The sequence below is a fragment of the Maylandia zebra genome, linkage group LG19 (assembly GCF_041146795.1).
Source record: "Maylandia zebra isolate NMK-2024a linkage group LG19, Mzebra_GT3a, whole genome shotgun sequence".
NCBI lineage: Eukaryota > Metazoa > Chordata > Actinopteri > Cichliformes > Cichlidae > Maylandia > Maylandia zebra.
In genome coordinates this window covers 24,832,617-24,845,797 of record NC_135185.1, presented here as the reverse complement: position 1 = coordinate 24,845,797, position 13,181 = coordinate 24,832,617, and positions in this window count along the sequence as shown.

Below are 13,181 nucleotides of genomic sequence, written 5' to 3'. Positions count from 1 at the left end.
ACAGCCATGGCTACGTTTTGAGGGTAAAATCATACCTGTAGAGCAAACGCTGTGGACACAGCAGCAGTTTTAAAAAAGATTTTAAGATTAATTTTTTTGCTCCTCTCACTCTAGCAGTTGAGCTGTCTCACTCTAGCCCCAACATTCCGTCCCATACACACCCATTATAAATTTTGAAACGGGTGAAAAAACATCATGAAACTTAAACTGGAACTGAAGAAAAAGTATAATAGATATTGAAAAGATAAATACAAGTTGAATAGTTGAATGTCTTGTCTTCGTTTTAAAGTTTGAATGGTGGCTCTATGTCAATGTATGTGGAAGTAGTAAGAGTTTAAAAATGAATAAGTTGAATGAGAATTTGAAGGGTCTCCCCATTGAAATACATGGGAAATTTTGGGAAATTTTTGTTGAATAAAGTTGAATAAAATTAAAAATATAAATGTTAAAAAATATGAAAAATAGAAGCAGTGTTGTCCAAAAGAATAGGAATCTAACGGTGTTTGAATGGTTTTTCTAAGTTGAACGGTTTTGAAGGAGTAGGATTACAAAAAACGTACGGAATAGATAAAATATAATAACTAGAAAGTGCATTTTCTGAAGAAACTGCAGTGTGAATGCTTGAATCTGAATGTATGCACTGAAATGAATTAATTACTGAATTTAAGTTAAAAATCTTGAATGAGATAAAAAAAAAAAAACCCGAATTTAACCTGAAAACAAAAGTGCTGAACTGCTAAAAGCTGAAGGTTACACAGAAGAAGAAGTTGGAAAAAAGCTGAAAATGTTTTAATTGTAAATTAGAAAAACCTAAGAAATGAGAAAAGAACATTTAGAGTCAGAAAACATCTGAAAGAATATTAAAAGGTCATATTCTTTGAATCACTGAATGACTAAAATGTGATCCCTCCACTTGGACCCACACAGTTTAAAAAGTTTACATCTCTGAGCTTTGAAAGACAAGATGTTGGAAAAAGAACAACGATGGCGACGTTTTGAGGGTAAAATGATGGCTGTAACACTGTGGACACAGCAGCAGTTGAAAGAGAAGTGTTTAAGTTGAATCTTGGCAGAGTGAGAGAGAGAGCTCGTTAAGCAGGCAGGTGTGAGCCTGGTTGCTATAGTGACTGCACCCAAGGGCTCCATACACACATACACAGACATGCGCCTCACTTTTGCTGCTTAAAATGAACAGAAAAGTCAGGCCGAAACAAATCGCTCCCAAATGAAAAGTAAAAGTCCTATTGACAAAATTCTTTCACCGTGAGCGACAGCAATGTCTAGTCTACCTAATTCTCAGTTTTCATGCCTGTGGAGCTTATTATATGGACGTGGTGACAGTGGAAAGACACCATGCTCTTCTGATTTTCAAACGAACCTTCTGAGCAATTTTAACATTAGAGTCTATGGAAGAGTTGGAGGGAGGAGGCTGTGCATTGGTGACATTTATGAAAGAACCATAACACCTAGTACAATAGTAAACACATTGGATGAAAGAGGACAGCCATGGCTACGTTTTGAGGGTAAAATCATACCTGTAGAGCAAACGCTGTGGACACAGCAGCAGTTTTAAAAAAGATTTTAAGATTAATTTTTTTGCTCCTCTCACTCTAGCAGTTGAGCTGCCTCACTCTAGCCCCAACATTCCGTCCCATACACACCCATTATAAACTCTGAAACGGGTGAAAAAACATCATGAAACTTAAACTGGAACTGAAGAAAAAGTATAATAGATATTGAAAAGATAAATACAAGTTGAATAGTTGAATGTCTTGTCTTCGTTTTAAAGTTTGAATGGTGGCTCTATGTGAACGTATGTTGAAGTAGTAAGAGTTTAAAAATGAGTAAGTTGAATGAGGATTTGAAGGGTCTCCCCATTGAAATACATTATAAATTTTTGTTGAATACATTTGAATAAAATTAAAAATAAAAATGTTAAAAATGAGAAAAATAGAAGCAGTGTTGTCCAAAAGAATAGGAATCTAACGGTGTTTGAATGGTTTTTCTAAGTTGAACGGTTTTGAAGGAGTAGGACTACAAAAAACGTACGGAATAGATAAAATATAATAATAATAATAAAGATTAGAAGAACAATACTGTGAATGCTTTTCAAGCATTCACACTAATAACTAGAAAGTGCATTTTCTGAAGAAACTGCAGTGTGAATGCTTGAATCTGAATGTATGCATTGAAATGAAATAATTACTGAATTTAAGTTAAAAATTTTGAATGAGATTAAAAAAAACAAAAAAAAAACCCCGAATTTAACCTGAAAACAAAAGTGCTGAACTGCTAAAAGCTGAAGGTTACACAGAAGAAGGAGTTGGAAAAAAACTGAAAATGTTTTAAATGTAAATTAGAAAACCCTAAGAAATGAGAAAAGAACATTTAGAGTCAGAAAACATCTGAATGAATATTAAAAGGTCATATTCTTTGAATCACTGAATGACTCAAATGTGATCCCTCCACTTTGATCCACACAGTTTAAAAAGTTTAAATGCCTGAGCTTTGAAAGATACGGTGTTGGAAAGAGAACAATAATGGCGACAATTTGAGGGTAAAATGATGGCTGTAACACTGTGGACACAGCAGCAGTTGAAAGAGAAGTGCTTAAGATGGATCTTGGTACAGTGGCAGGCAGAGCTCGTTAAGCAGGCAGGTGTGAGCCTGGTTGCTATAGTGACCGCACCCAATGGCTCCATACACACGTACACAGACATGCGCCTCACTTTTGCTGCTTAAAATGAACAGAAAAGTCAGGCCGAAACAAATCGCTCCCAAATGAAAAGTAAAAGTCGTATTGACAAAATTCTTTCACCGTGAGCGACAGCAATGTCTAGTCTACCTAATTCTCAGTTTTCATGCCTGTGGAGCTTATTATATGGACGTGGTGACAGTGGAAAGACACCATGCTCTTCTGATTTTCAAACGAACCTTCTGAGCCATTTTAACATTAGAGTCTATGGAAGAGTTGGAGGGAGGAGGCTGTGCATTGGTGACATTTATGAAAGAACCATAACACCTAGTACAATAGTAAACACATTGGATGAAAGAGGACAGCCATGGCTACGTTTTGAGGGTAAAATCATACCTGTAGAGCAAACGCTGCGGACACAGCAGCAGTTTTAAAAAAGATTTTAAGATTAATTTTTTTGCTCCTCTCACTCTAGCAGTTAAGCTGCCTCACTCTAGCCCCAACATTCCGTCCCATACACACCCATTATAAACTCTGAAACGGGTGAAAAAACATCATGAAACTTAAACTGGAACTGAAGAAAAAGTATAAAAGATATTGAAAAGATAAATACAAGTTGAATAGTTGAATGTCTTGTCTTCGTTTTAAAGTTTGAATGGTGGCTCTATGTCAATGTATGTGGAAGTAGTAAGAGTTTAAAAATGAGTAAGTTGAATGAGGATTTGAAGGGTCTCCCCATTGAAATACATTATAAATTTTTGTTGAATAAAGTTGAATAAAATTAAAAATATAAATGTTAAAAATATGAAAAATAGAAGCAGTGTTGTCCAAAAGAATAGGAATCTAACGGTGTTTGAATGGTTTTTCTAAGTTGAACGGTTTTGAAGGAGTAGGCTTACAAAAAACGTACGGAAAAATAAAATATAATAATAATAATAACTAGAAAGTGCATTTTCTGAAGAAACTGCAGTGTGAATGCTTGAATCTGAATGTATGCACTGAAATGAATTAATTGCTGAATTTTGAGTTAAAAATATTGAATGAGATAAAAAACAAAACAAAAAAAACCCCCCGAATTTAACCTGAAAACAAAGGTGCTGAACTGCTAAAAGCTGAAGGTTACACAGAAGAAGAAGTTGGAAAAAAACTGAAAATGTTTTAAATGTAAATTAGAAAACCCTAAGAAATGAGAAAAGAACATTTAGAGTCAGAAAACATCTGAATGAATATTAAAAGGTCATATTCTTTGAATCACTGAATGACTCAAATGTGATCCCTCCACTTTGATCCACACAGTTTAAAAAGTTTAAATGCCTGAGCTTTGAAAGATACGGTGTTGGAAAGAGAACAATAATGGCGACAATTTGAGGGTAAAATGATGGCTGTAACACTGTGGACACAGCAGCAGTTGAAAGAGAAGTGCTTAAGATGAATCTTGGTACAGTGGCAGGCAGAGCTCGTTAAGCAGGCAGGTGTGAGCCTGGTTGCTATAGTGACCGCACCCAATGGCTCCATACACACGTACACAGACATGCGCCTCACTTTTGCTGCTTAAAATGAACAGAAAAGTCAGGCCGAAACAAATCGCTCCCAAATGAAAAGTAAAAGTCGTATTGACAAAATTCTTTCACCGTGAGCGACAGCAATGTCTAGTCTACCTAATTCTCAGTTTTCATGCCTGTGGAGCTTATTATATGGACGTGGTGACAGTGGAAAGACACCATGCTCTTCTGATTTTCAAACGAACCTTCTGAGCCATTTTAACATTAGAGTCTATGGAAGAGTTGGAGGGAGGAGGCTGTGCATTGGTGACATTTATGAAAGAACCATAACACCTAGTACAATAGTAAACACATTGGATGAAAGAGGACAGCGATGGCTACGTTTTGAGGGTAAAATCATACCTGTAGAGCAAACGCTGCGGACACAGCAGCAGTTTTAAAAAAGATTTTAAGATTAATTTTTTTGCTCCTCTCACTCTAGCAGTTGAGCTGCCTCACTCTAGCCCCAACATTCCGTCCCATACACACCCATTATAAACTCTGAAACGGGTGAAAAAACATCATGAAACTTAAACTGGAACTGAAGAAAAAGTATAATAGATATTGAAAAGATAAATACAAGTTGAATAGTTGAATGTCTTGTCTTCGTTTTAAAGTTTGAATGGTGGCTCTATGTCAATGTATGTGGAAGTAGTAAGAGTTTAAAAATGAGTAAGTTGAATGAGGATTTGAAGGGTCTCCCCATTGAAATACATTATAAATTTTTGTTGAATAAAGTTGAATAAAATTAAAAATATAAATGTTAAAAATATGAAAAATAGAAGCAGTGTTGTCCAAAATAATAGGAATCTAACGGTGTTTGAATGGTTTTTCTAAGTTGAACGGTTTTGAAGGAGTAGGCTTACAAAAAACGTACGGAAAAATAAAATATAATAATAATAATAATAAAGATTCGAATAACAATACTGTGAATGCTTTTCAAGCATTCACACTAACTAGAAAGTGCATTTTCTGAAGAAACTGCAGTGTGAATGCTTGAATCTGAATGTATGCACTGAAATGAATTAATTGCTGAATTTTGAGTTAAAAATATTGAATGAGATAAAAAAAAAAACAAAAAAAAAAAACGAATTTAACCTGAAAACAAAGGTGCTGAACTGCTAAAAGCTGAAGGTTACACAGAAGAAGGAGTTGGAAAAAAACTGAAAATGTTTTAAATGTAAATTAGAAAACCCTAAGAAATGAGAAAAGAACATTTAGAGTGAGAAAACATCTGAATGAATATTAAAAGGTCATATTCTTTGAATCACTGAATGACTCAAATGTGATCCCTCCACTTTGATCCACACAGTTTAAAAAGTTTAAATGCCTGAGCTTTGAAAGATACGGTGTTGGAAAGAGAACAATAATGGCGACAATTTGAGGGTAAAATGATGGCTGTAACACTGTGGACACAGCAGCAGTTGAAAGAGAAGTGTTTAAGATGAATCTTGGTACAGTGGCAGGCAGAGCTCGTTAAGCAGGCAGGTGTGAGCCTGGTTGCTATAGTGACCGCACCCAATGGCTCCATACACACGTACACAGACATGCGCCTCACTTTTGCTGCTTAAAATGAACAGAAAAGTCAGGCCGAAACAAATCGTTCCCAAATGAAAAGTAAAAGTCGTATTGACAAAATTCTTTCACCGTGAGCGACAGCAGCTTCTAGTCTACTGAATTCTCAGTTTTCATGTCTGTGGAGTTTATTATATGGACGTGGTGACAGTGGAAAGACACCATGCTCTTCTGATTTTCAAACCAACCTTCTGAGCCAATTTAACATTAGAGTCTATGGAAGAGTTGGAGGGAGGAGGCTGTGCATTGGTGACATTTATGAAAGAACCATAACACCTACTACAATAGTAAACACATTGGATGAAAGAGGACAGCCATGGCTACGTTTTGAGGGTAAAATCATACCTGTAGAGCAAACGCTGCGGACACAGCAGCAGTTTTAAAAAAGATTTTAAGATTAATTTTTTTGCTCCTCTCACTCTAGCAGTTGAGCTGCCTCACTCTAGCCCCAACATTCCGTCCCATACACACCCATTATAAACTCTGAAACGGGTGAAAAAACATCATGAAACTTAAACTGGAACTGAAGAAAAAGTATAATAGATATTGAAAAGATAAATACAAGTTGAATAGTTGAATGTCTTGTCTTCGTTTTAAAGTTTGAATGGTGGCTCTATGTCAATGTATGTGGAAGTAGTAAGAGTTTAAAAATGAGTAAGTTGAATGAGGATTTGAAGGGTCTCCCCATTGAAATACATTATAAATTTTTGTTGAATAAAGTTGAATAAAATTAAAAATATAAATGTTAAAAATATGAAAAATAGAAGCAGTGTTGTCCAAAAGAATAGGAATCTAACGGTGTTTGAATGGTTTTTCTAAGTTGAACGGTTTTGAAGTTATAGGATTACAAAAAACGTACGGAATACAGAATAAAATATAATAATAATAATAATAAAGATTAGAATAACAATACTGTGAATGCTTTTCAAGCATTCACACTAATAAAGATTCGAATAACAATACTGTGAATGCTTTTCAAGCATTCACACTAACTAGAAAGTGCATTTTCTGAAGAAACTGCAGTGTGAATGCTTGAATCTGAATGTATGCACTGAAATGAATTAATTACTGAATTTAAGTTAAAAATCTTGAATGAGATAAAAAAAAAAAACCCGAATTTAACCTGAAAACAAAAGTGCTGAACTGCTAAAAGCTGAAGGTTACACAGAAGAAGAAGTTGGAAAAAAAGCTGAAAATGTTTTAATTGTAAATTAGAAAAACCTAAGAAATGAGAAAAGAACATTTAGAGTCAGAAAACATCTGAAAGAATATTAAAAGGTCATATTCTTTGAATCACTGAATGACTAAAATGTGATCCCTCCACTTGGACCCACACAGTTTAAAAAGTTTACATCTCTGAGCTTTGAAAGACAAGATGTTGGAAAAAGAACAACGATGGCAACGTTTTGAGGGTAAAATGATGGCTGTAACACTGTGGACACAGCAGCAGTTGAAAGAGAAGTGCTTAAGATGAATCTTGGTACAGTGGCAGGCAGAGCTCGTTAAGCAGGCAGGTGTGAGCCTGGTTGCTATAGTGACTGCACCCAACGGCTCCATACACACGTACACAGACATGCGCCTCACTTTTGCTGCTTAAAATGAACAGAAAAGTCAGGCCGAAACAAATCGCTCCCAAATGAAAAGTAAAAGTCGTATTGACGAAATTCTTTCACCGTGAGCGACAGCCATGTCTAGTCTACCTAATTCTCAGTTTTCATGCCTGTGGAGCTTATTATATGGACGTGGTGACAGTGGAAAGACACCATGCTCTTCTGATTTTCAAACGAACCTTCTGAGCCATTTTAACATTAGAGTCTATGGAAGAGTTGGAGGGAGGAGGCTGTGCATTGGTGACATTTATGAAAGAACCATAACACCTAGGACAATAGTAAACACATTGGATGAAAGAGGACAGCGATGGCTACGTTTTGAGGGTAAAATCATACCTGTAGAGCAAACGCTGCGGACACAGCAGCAGTTTTAAAAAAGATTTTAAGATTAATTTTTTTGCTCCTCTCACTCTAGCAGTTGAGCTGCCTCACTCTAGCCCCAACATTCCGTCCCATACACACCCATTATAAACTCTGAAACGGGTGAAAAAACATCATGAAACTTAAACTGGAACTGAAGAAAAAGTATAATAGATATTGAAAAGATAAATACAAGGTGAATAGTTGAATGTCTTGTCTTCGTTTTAAAGTTTGAATGGTGGCTCTATCTCAACGTATGTGGAAGTAGTAAGAGTTTAAAAATGAGTAAGTTGAATGAGAATTTGAAGGGTCTCCCCATTGAAATACATGGGAAATTTTTGTTGAATAAAGTTGAATAAAATTAAAAATATAAATGTTAAAAATGAGAAAATTAGAAGCAGTCATGTCCAAAATAATAGGAATCTAACGATGTTTGAATGGTTTTTCTAAGTTGAACGGTTTTGAAGGAGTAGGCTTTCAAAAAACGTACGGAAAAATAAAATATAATAATAATAACTAGAAAGTGCATTTTCTGAAGAAACTGCAGTGTGAATGCTTGAATCTGAATGTATGCATTGAAATGAAATAATTACTGAATTTAAGTTAAAAATTTTGAATGAGATTAAAAAAAAAACCCGAATTTAACCTGAAAACAAAAGTGCTGAACTGCTAAAAGCTGAAGGTTACACAGAAGAAGAAGTTGGAAAAAAGCTGAAAATGTTTTAATTGTAAATTAGAAAAACCTAAGAAATGAGAAAAGAACATTTAGAGTCAGAAAACATCTGAAAGAATATTAAAAGGTCATATTCTTTGAATCACTGAATGACTAAAATGTGATCCCTCCACTTGGATCCACACAGTTTAAAAAGTTTAAATGTCTGAGCTTTGAAAGACAAGATGTTGGAAAAAGAACAATAATGGCGACAATTTGAGGGTAAAATGATGGCTGTAACACTGTGGACACAGCAGCAGTTGAAAGAGAAGTGCTTAAGATGAATCTTGGTACAGTGGCAGGCAGAGCTCGTTAAGCAGGCAGGTGTGAGCCTGGTTGCTATAGTGACCGCACCCAATGGCTCCATACACACGTACACAGACATGCGCCTCACTTTTGCTGCTTAAAATGAACAGAAAAGTCAGGCCGAAACAAATCGTTCCCATATGAAAAGTACAAGTCGTATTGACGAAATTCTTTCACCGTGAGCGACAGCAGCTTCTAGTCTACTGAATTCTCAGTTTTCATGCCTGTGGAGTTTATTATATGGACGTGGTGACAGTGTAAAGACACCATGCTCTTCTGATTTTCAAACGAACCTTCTGAGCCATTTTAACATTAGAGTCTATGGAAGAGTTGGAGGGAGGAGGCTGTGCATTGGTGACATTTATGAAAGAACCATAACACCTAGGACAATAGTAAACACATTGGATGAAAGAGGACAGCGATGGCTACGTTTTGAGGGTAAAATCATACCTGTAGAGCAAACGCTGCGGACACAGCAGCAGTTTTAAAAAAGATTTTAAGATTAATTTTTTTGCTCCTCTCACTCTAGCAGTTGAGCTGCCTCACTCTAGCCCCAACATTCCGTCCCATACACACCCATTATAAACTCTGAAACGGGTGAAAAAACATCATGAAACTTAAACTGGAACTGAAGAAAAAGTATAATAGATATTGAAAAGATAAATACAAGTTGAATAGTTGAATGTCTTGTCTTCGTTTTAAAGTTTGAATGGTGGCTCTATGTCAATGTATGTGGAAGTAGTAAGAGTTTAAAAATGAGTAAGTTGAATGAGGATTTGAAGGGTCTCCCCATTGAAATACATTATAAATTTTTATTGAATAAAGTTGAATAAAATTAAAAATATAAATGTTAAAAATATGAAAAATAGAAGCAGTGTTGTCCAAAAGAATAGGAATCTAACGGTGTTTGAATGGTTTTTCTAAGTTGAACGGTTTTGAAGGAGTAGGCTTACAAAAAACGTACGGAATACAGAATAAAATATAATAATAATAAAGATTAGAATAACAATACTGTGAATGCTTTTCAAGCATTCACACTAATAACTAGAAAGTGCATTTTCTGAAGAAACTGCAGTGTGAATGCTTGAATCTGAATGTATGCACTGAAATGAATTAATTACTGAATTTAAGTTAAAAATCTTGAATGAGATAAAAAAAAAAAAAACCCGAATTTAACCTGAAAACAAAAGTGCTGAACTGCTAAAAGCTGAAGGTTACACAGAAGAAGAAGTTGGAAAAAAGCTGAAAATGTTTTAATTGTAAATTAGAAAAACCTAAGAAATGAGAAAAGAACATTTAGAGTCAGAAAACATCTGAAAGAATATTAAAAGGTCATATTCTTTGAATCACTGAATGACTAAAATGTGATCCCTCCACTTGGACCCACACAGTTTAAAAAGTTTAAATGTCTGAGCTTTGAAAGACAAGATGTTGGAAAGAGAACAACGATGGCGACGTTTTGAGGGTAAAATGATGGCTTTAACACTGTGGACACAGCAGCAGTTGAAAGAGAAGTGTTTAAGATGAATTTTGGCAGAGTGGCAGAGAGAGCTCGTTAAGCAGGCAGGTGTGAGCCTGGTTGCTATAGTGACCGCACCCAATGGCTCCATACACACGCACACAGACATGCACCTCACTTTTGCTGCTTAAAATGAACAGAAAAGTCAGGCCGAAACAAATCGCTCCCAAATGAAAAGTAAAAGTCGTATTGACAAAATTCTTTCACCGTGAGCGACAGCAATGTCTAGTCTACCTAATTCTCAGTTTTCATGCCTGTGGAGCTTATTATATGGACGTGGTGACAGTGGAAAGACACCATGCTCTTCTGATTTTCAAACGAACCTTCTGAGCCATTTTAACATTAGAGTCTATGGAAGAGTTGGAGGGAGGAGGCTGTGCATTGGTGACATTTACGAAAGAACCATAACACCTAGGACAATAGTAAACACATTGGATGAAAGAGGACAGCCATGGCTACGTTTTGAGGGTAAAATCATACCTGTAGAGCAAACGCTGCGGACACAGCAGCAGTTTTAAAAAAGATTTTAAGATTAATTTTTTTGCTCCTCTCACTCTAGCAGTTGAGCTGTCTCACTCTAGCCCCAACATTCCGTCCCATACACACCCATTATAAATTTTGAAACGGGTGAAAAAACATCATGAAACTTAAACTGGAACTGAAGAAAAAGTATAATAGATATTGAAAAGATAAATACAAGTTGAATAGTTGAATGTCTTGTCTTCGTTTTAAAGTTTGAATGGTGGCTCTATGTGAACGTATGTTGAAGTAGTAAGAGTTTAAAAATGAGTAAGTTGAATGAGAATTTGAAGGGTCTCCCCATTGAAATACATGGGAAATTTTTGTTGAATAAAGTTGAATAAAATTAAAAATATAAATGAGAAAAATGAGAAAAATAGAAGCACACCATTCCAAAAGAAGAGGAATCTAATGGTGTTTGAATGGTTTTTCTAAGTTGAACGGTTTTGAAGGAGATAGTCGGCGAAAAACGTACGGAATAGGAAAAAATAATAATAATAAAGATTAGAATAACAATACTGTGAATGCTTTTCAAGCATTCACACTAATAAAGATTAGAATAACAATACTGTGAATGCTTTTCAAGCATTCACACTAACTAGAAAAATTTGCATTTCCTGCGAAAATGCAGTGTGGATGCTTAAAGCTGAAGCTGTATGCAAAAAGTAGCTGAAAAAGCTGAAAAGTTGCAGAAATTGTAAAAACTTTGCAGAAGCAAAAGAAGTTTGCTAAAATGGAATAACTTAGCAGAACTGCAATATCTTAGAGGAAACATAATACTTGGCAGAAATACAATAGCATAGCAGAATTTAGCAGAAATATTGTAACTTACCAGAAACATGATAACTTCTCAAAAATACAAGAATTTAGGAGAAATAGTATAAGATAACAGAAAGAATATATTTAGCCAAAAATACTTAAACATTACAGAAACACTATGATTTAGAAAAATAGTACAACAGAGCAGAAATATTGTGATTTACCAGAGACACTGTGATGAACTATGAATATTGTAATTTTAAATTAAGACTGTTTTAGCACAAATATTATAATTTGGCAGAAATACTATAATTTAGCAGAAATACTATATTAAGCACAAATCCTATAAAAAGCAGAAATGGTATGATTAAGCACAAATACTACATTTAGTAGAAATACTTTGTTTTAGCACAAATCCCATAAAAAGCAGAAATACTGTACTATGATTTAGTAGAAAAACTATAATTAATCAGAACTACTAAATTTAGCAGAAATACTATATTAAGCACAAATACTATGAAAAGCAGAAATAGTATGATTAAGCATAAATACTACATTTAGCAGAAATACTATATTAAGCACAAATCCTATAAAAGCAGAAATAGTATATTAAGCACAAATCTTATAAAATAGCAGAAATAGTATGATTTAGCACAATAGTAATAAGTTAAACAGAAAAATTGGAAAAGCAAAATGGACAGCTGAAAAAATGCTGAACATGCTGAGGGTCCCTCAAATATACTTGTTAAATGACAAAAATCTGCAAAAAAATTTATTACAGCCACACAATCACAAATATGTACACATGAGGAAACACACATGCACAGAGAGACCCACACACAAGATCCAATTCAGTCAACCAGTCTAAATATATTGAATTTAAATCTTAGAATGAGATCATCCCATTAAAAGCCTCTCTCTCTCTCTCTCTCTCTCTCTCTCTCTGTCACACACACACACACACACACACACACACACACACACACACACACACACACACACAGGGAGAGAGAAGTAAGTTTCTAGGTCAGCCTGGGAGCTGGTGAATTTGAATCCACCAATCAGAGAGGCTGTGCACTTTTCCCCACCAAAACAGGTGCATCTGTTTACACACGCAGCAGCACAGAGAGACACAGGATTATTGCAGTCTATTTCTCATAGTGACGACTCCCCTCAAACAAATGACCGTAATTTCCTAACCATAGGGGCTAGAACGGTCATTCTTACACCGTTTTGTTCAGAAGAGATGGGGGAATCTTCAAGTGTTGACAATTTAATATTAAAATATGAATTTTTAGAGATATATGACATGGATGACTTGTTGACTTAGAAGCCACGAATTCCCCAATATGCAAATTTGAATACCTGGAGCCCACATACATGATTGGCTGGCTGGGAAGCTGTGCAGGCCCTGATTTGTGGATTTGAATTCCTCAGCCCTCAGATATGATTGGCTGGCTTAGAAGCCATGAAGGCCCCAATATGCAAATTTGAATGCCTCAGGACACATATATGATTGGCTGGGAAGCCGTGCAGGCCCTGATTTGAAAATTTGAATTTCTCAGTCCTCACAGAGGATTGGCTG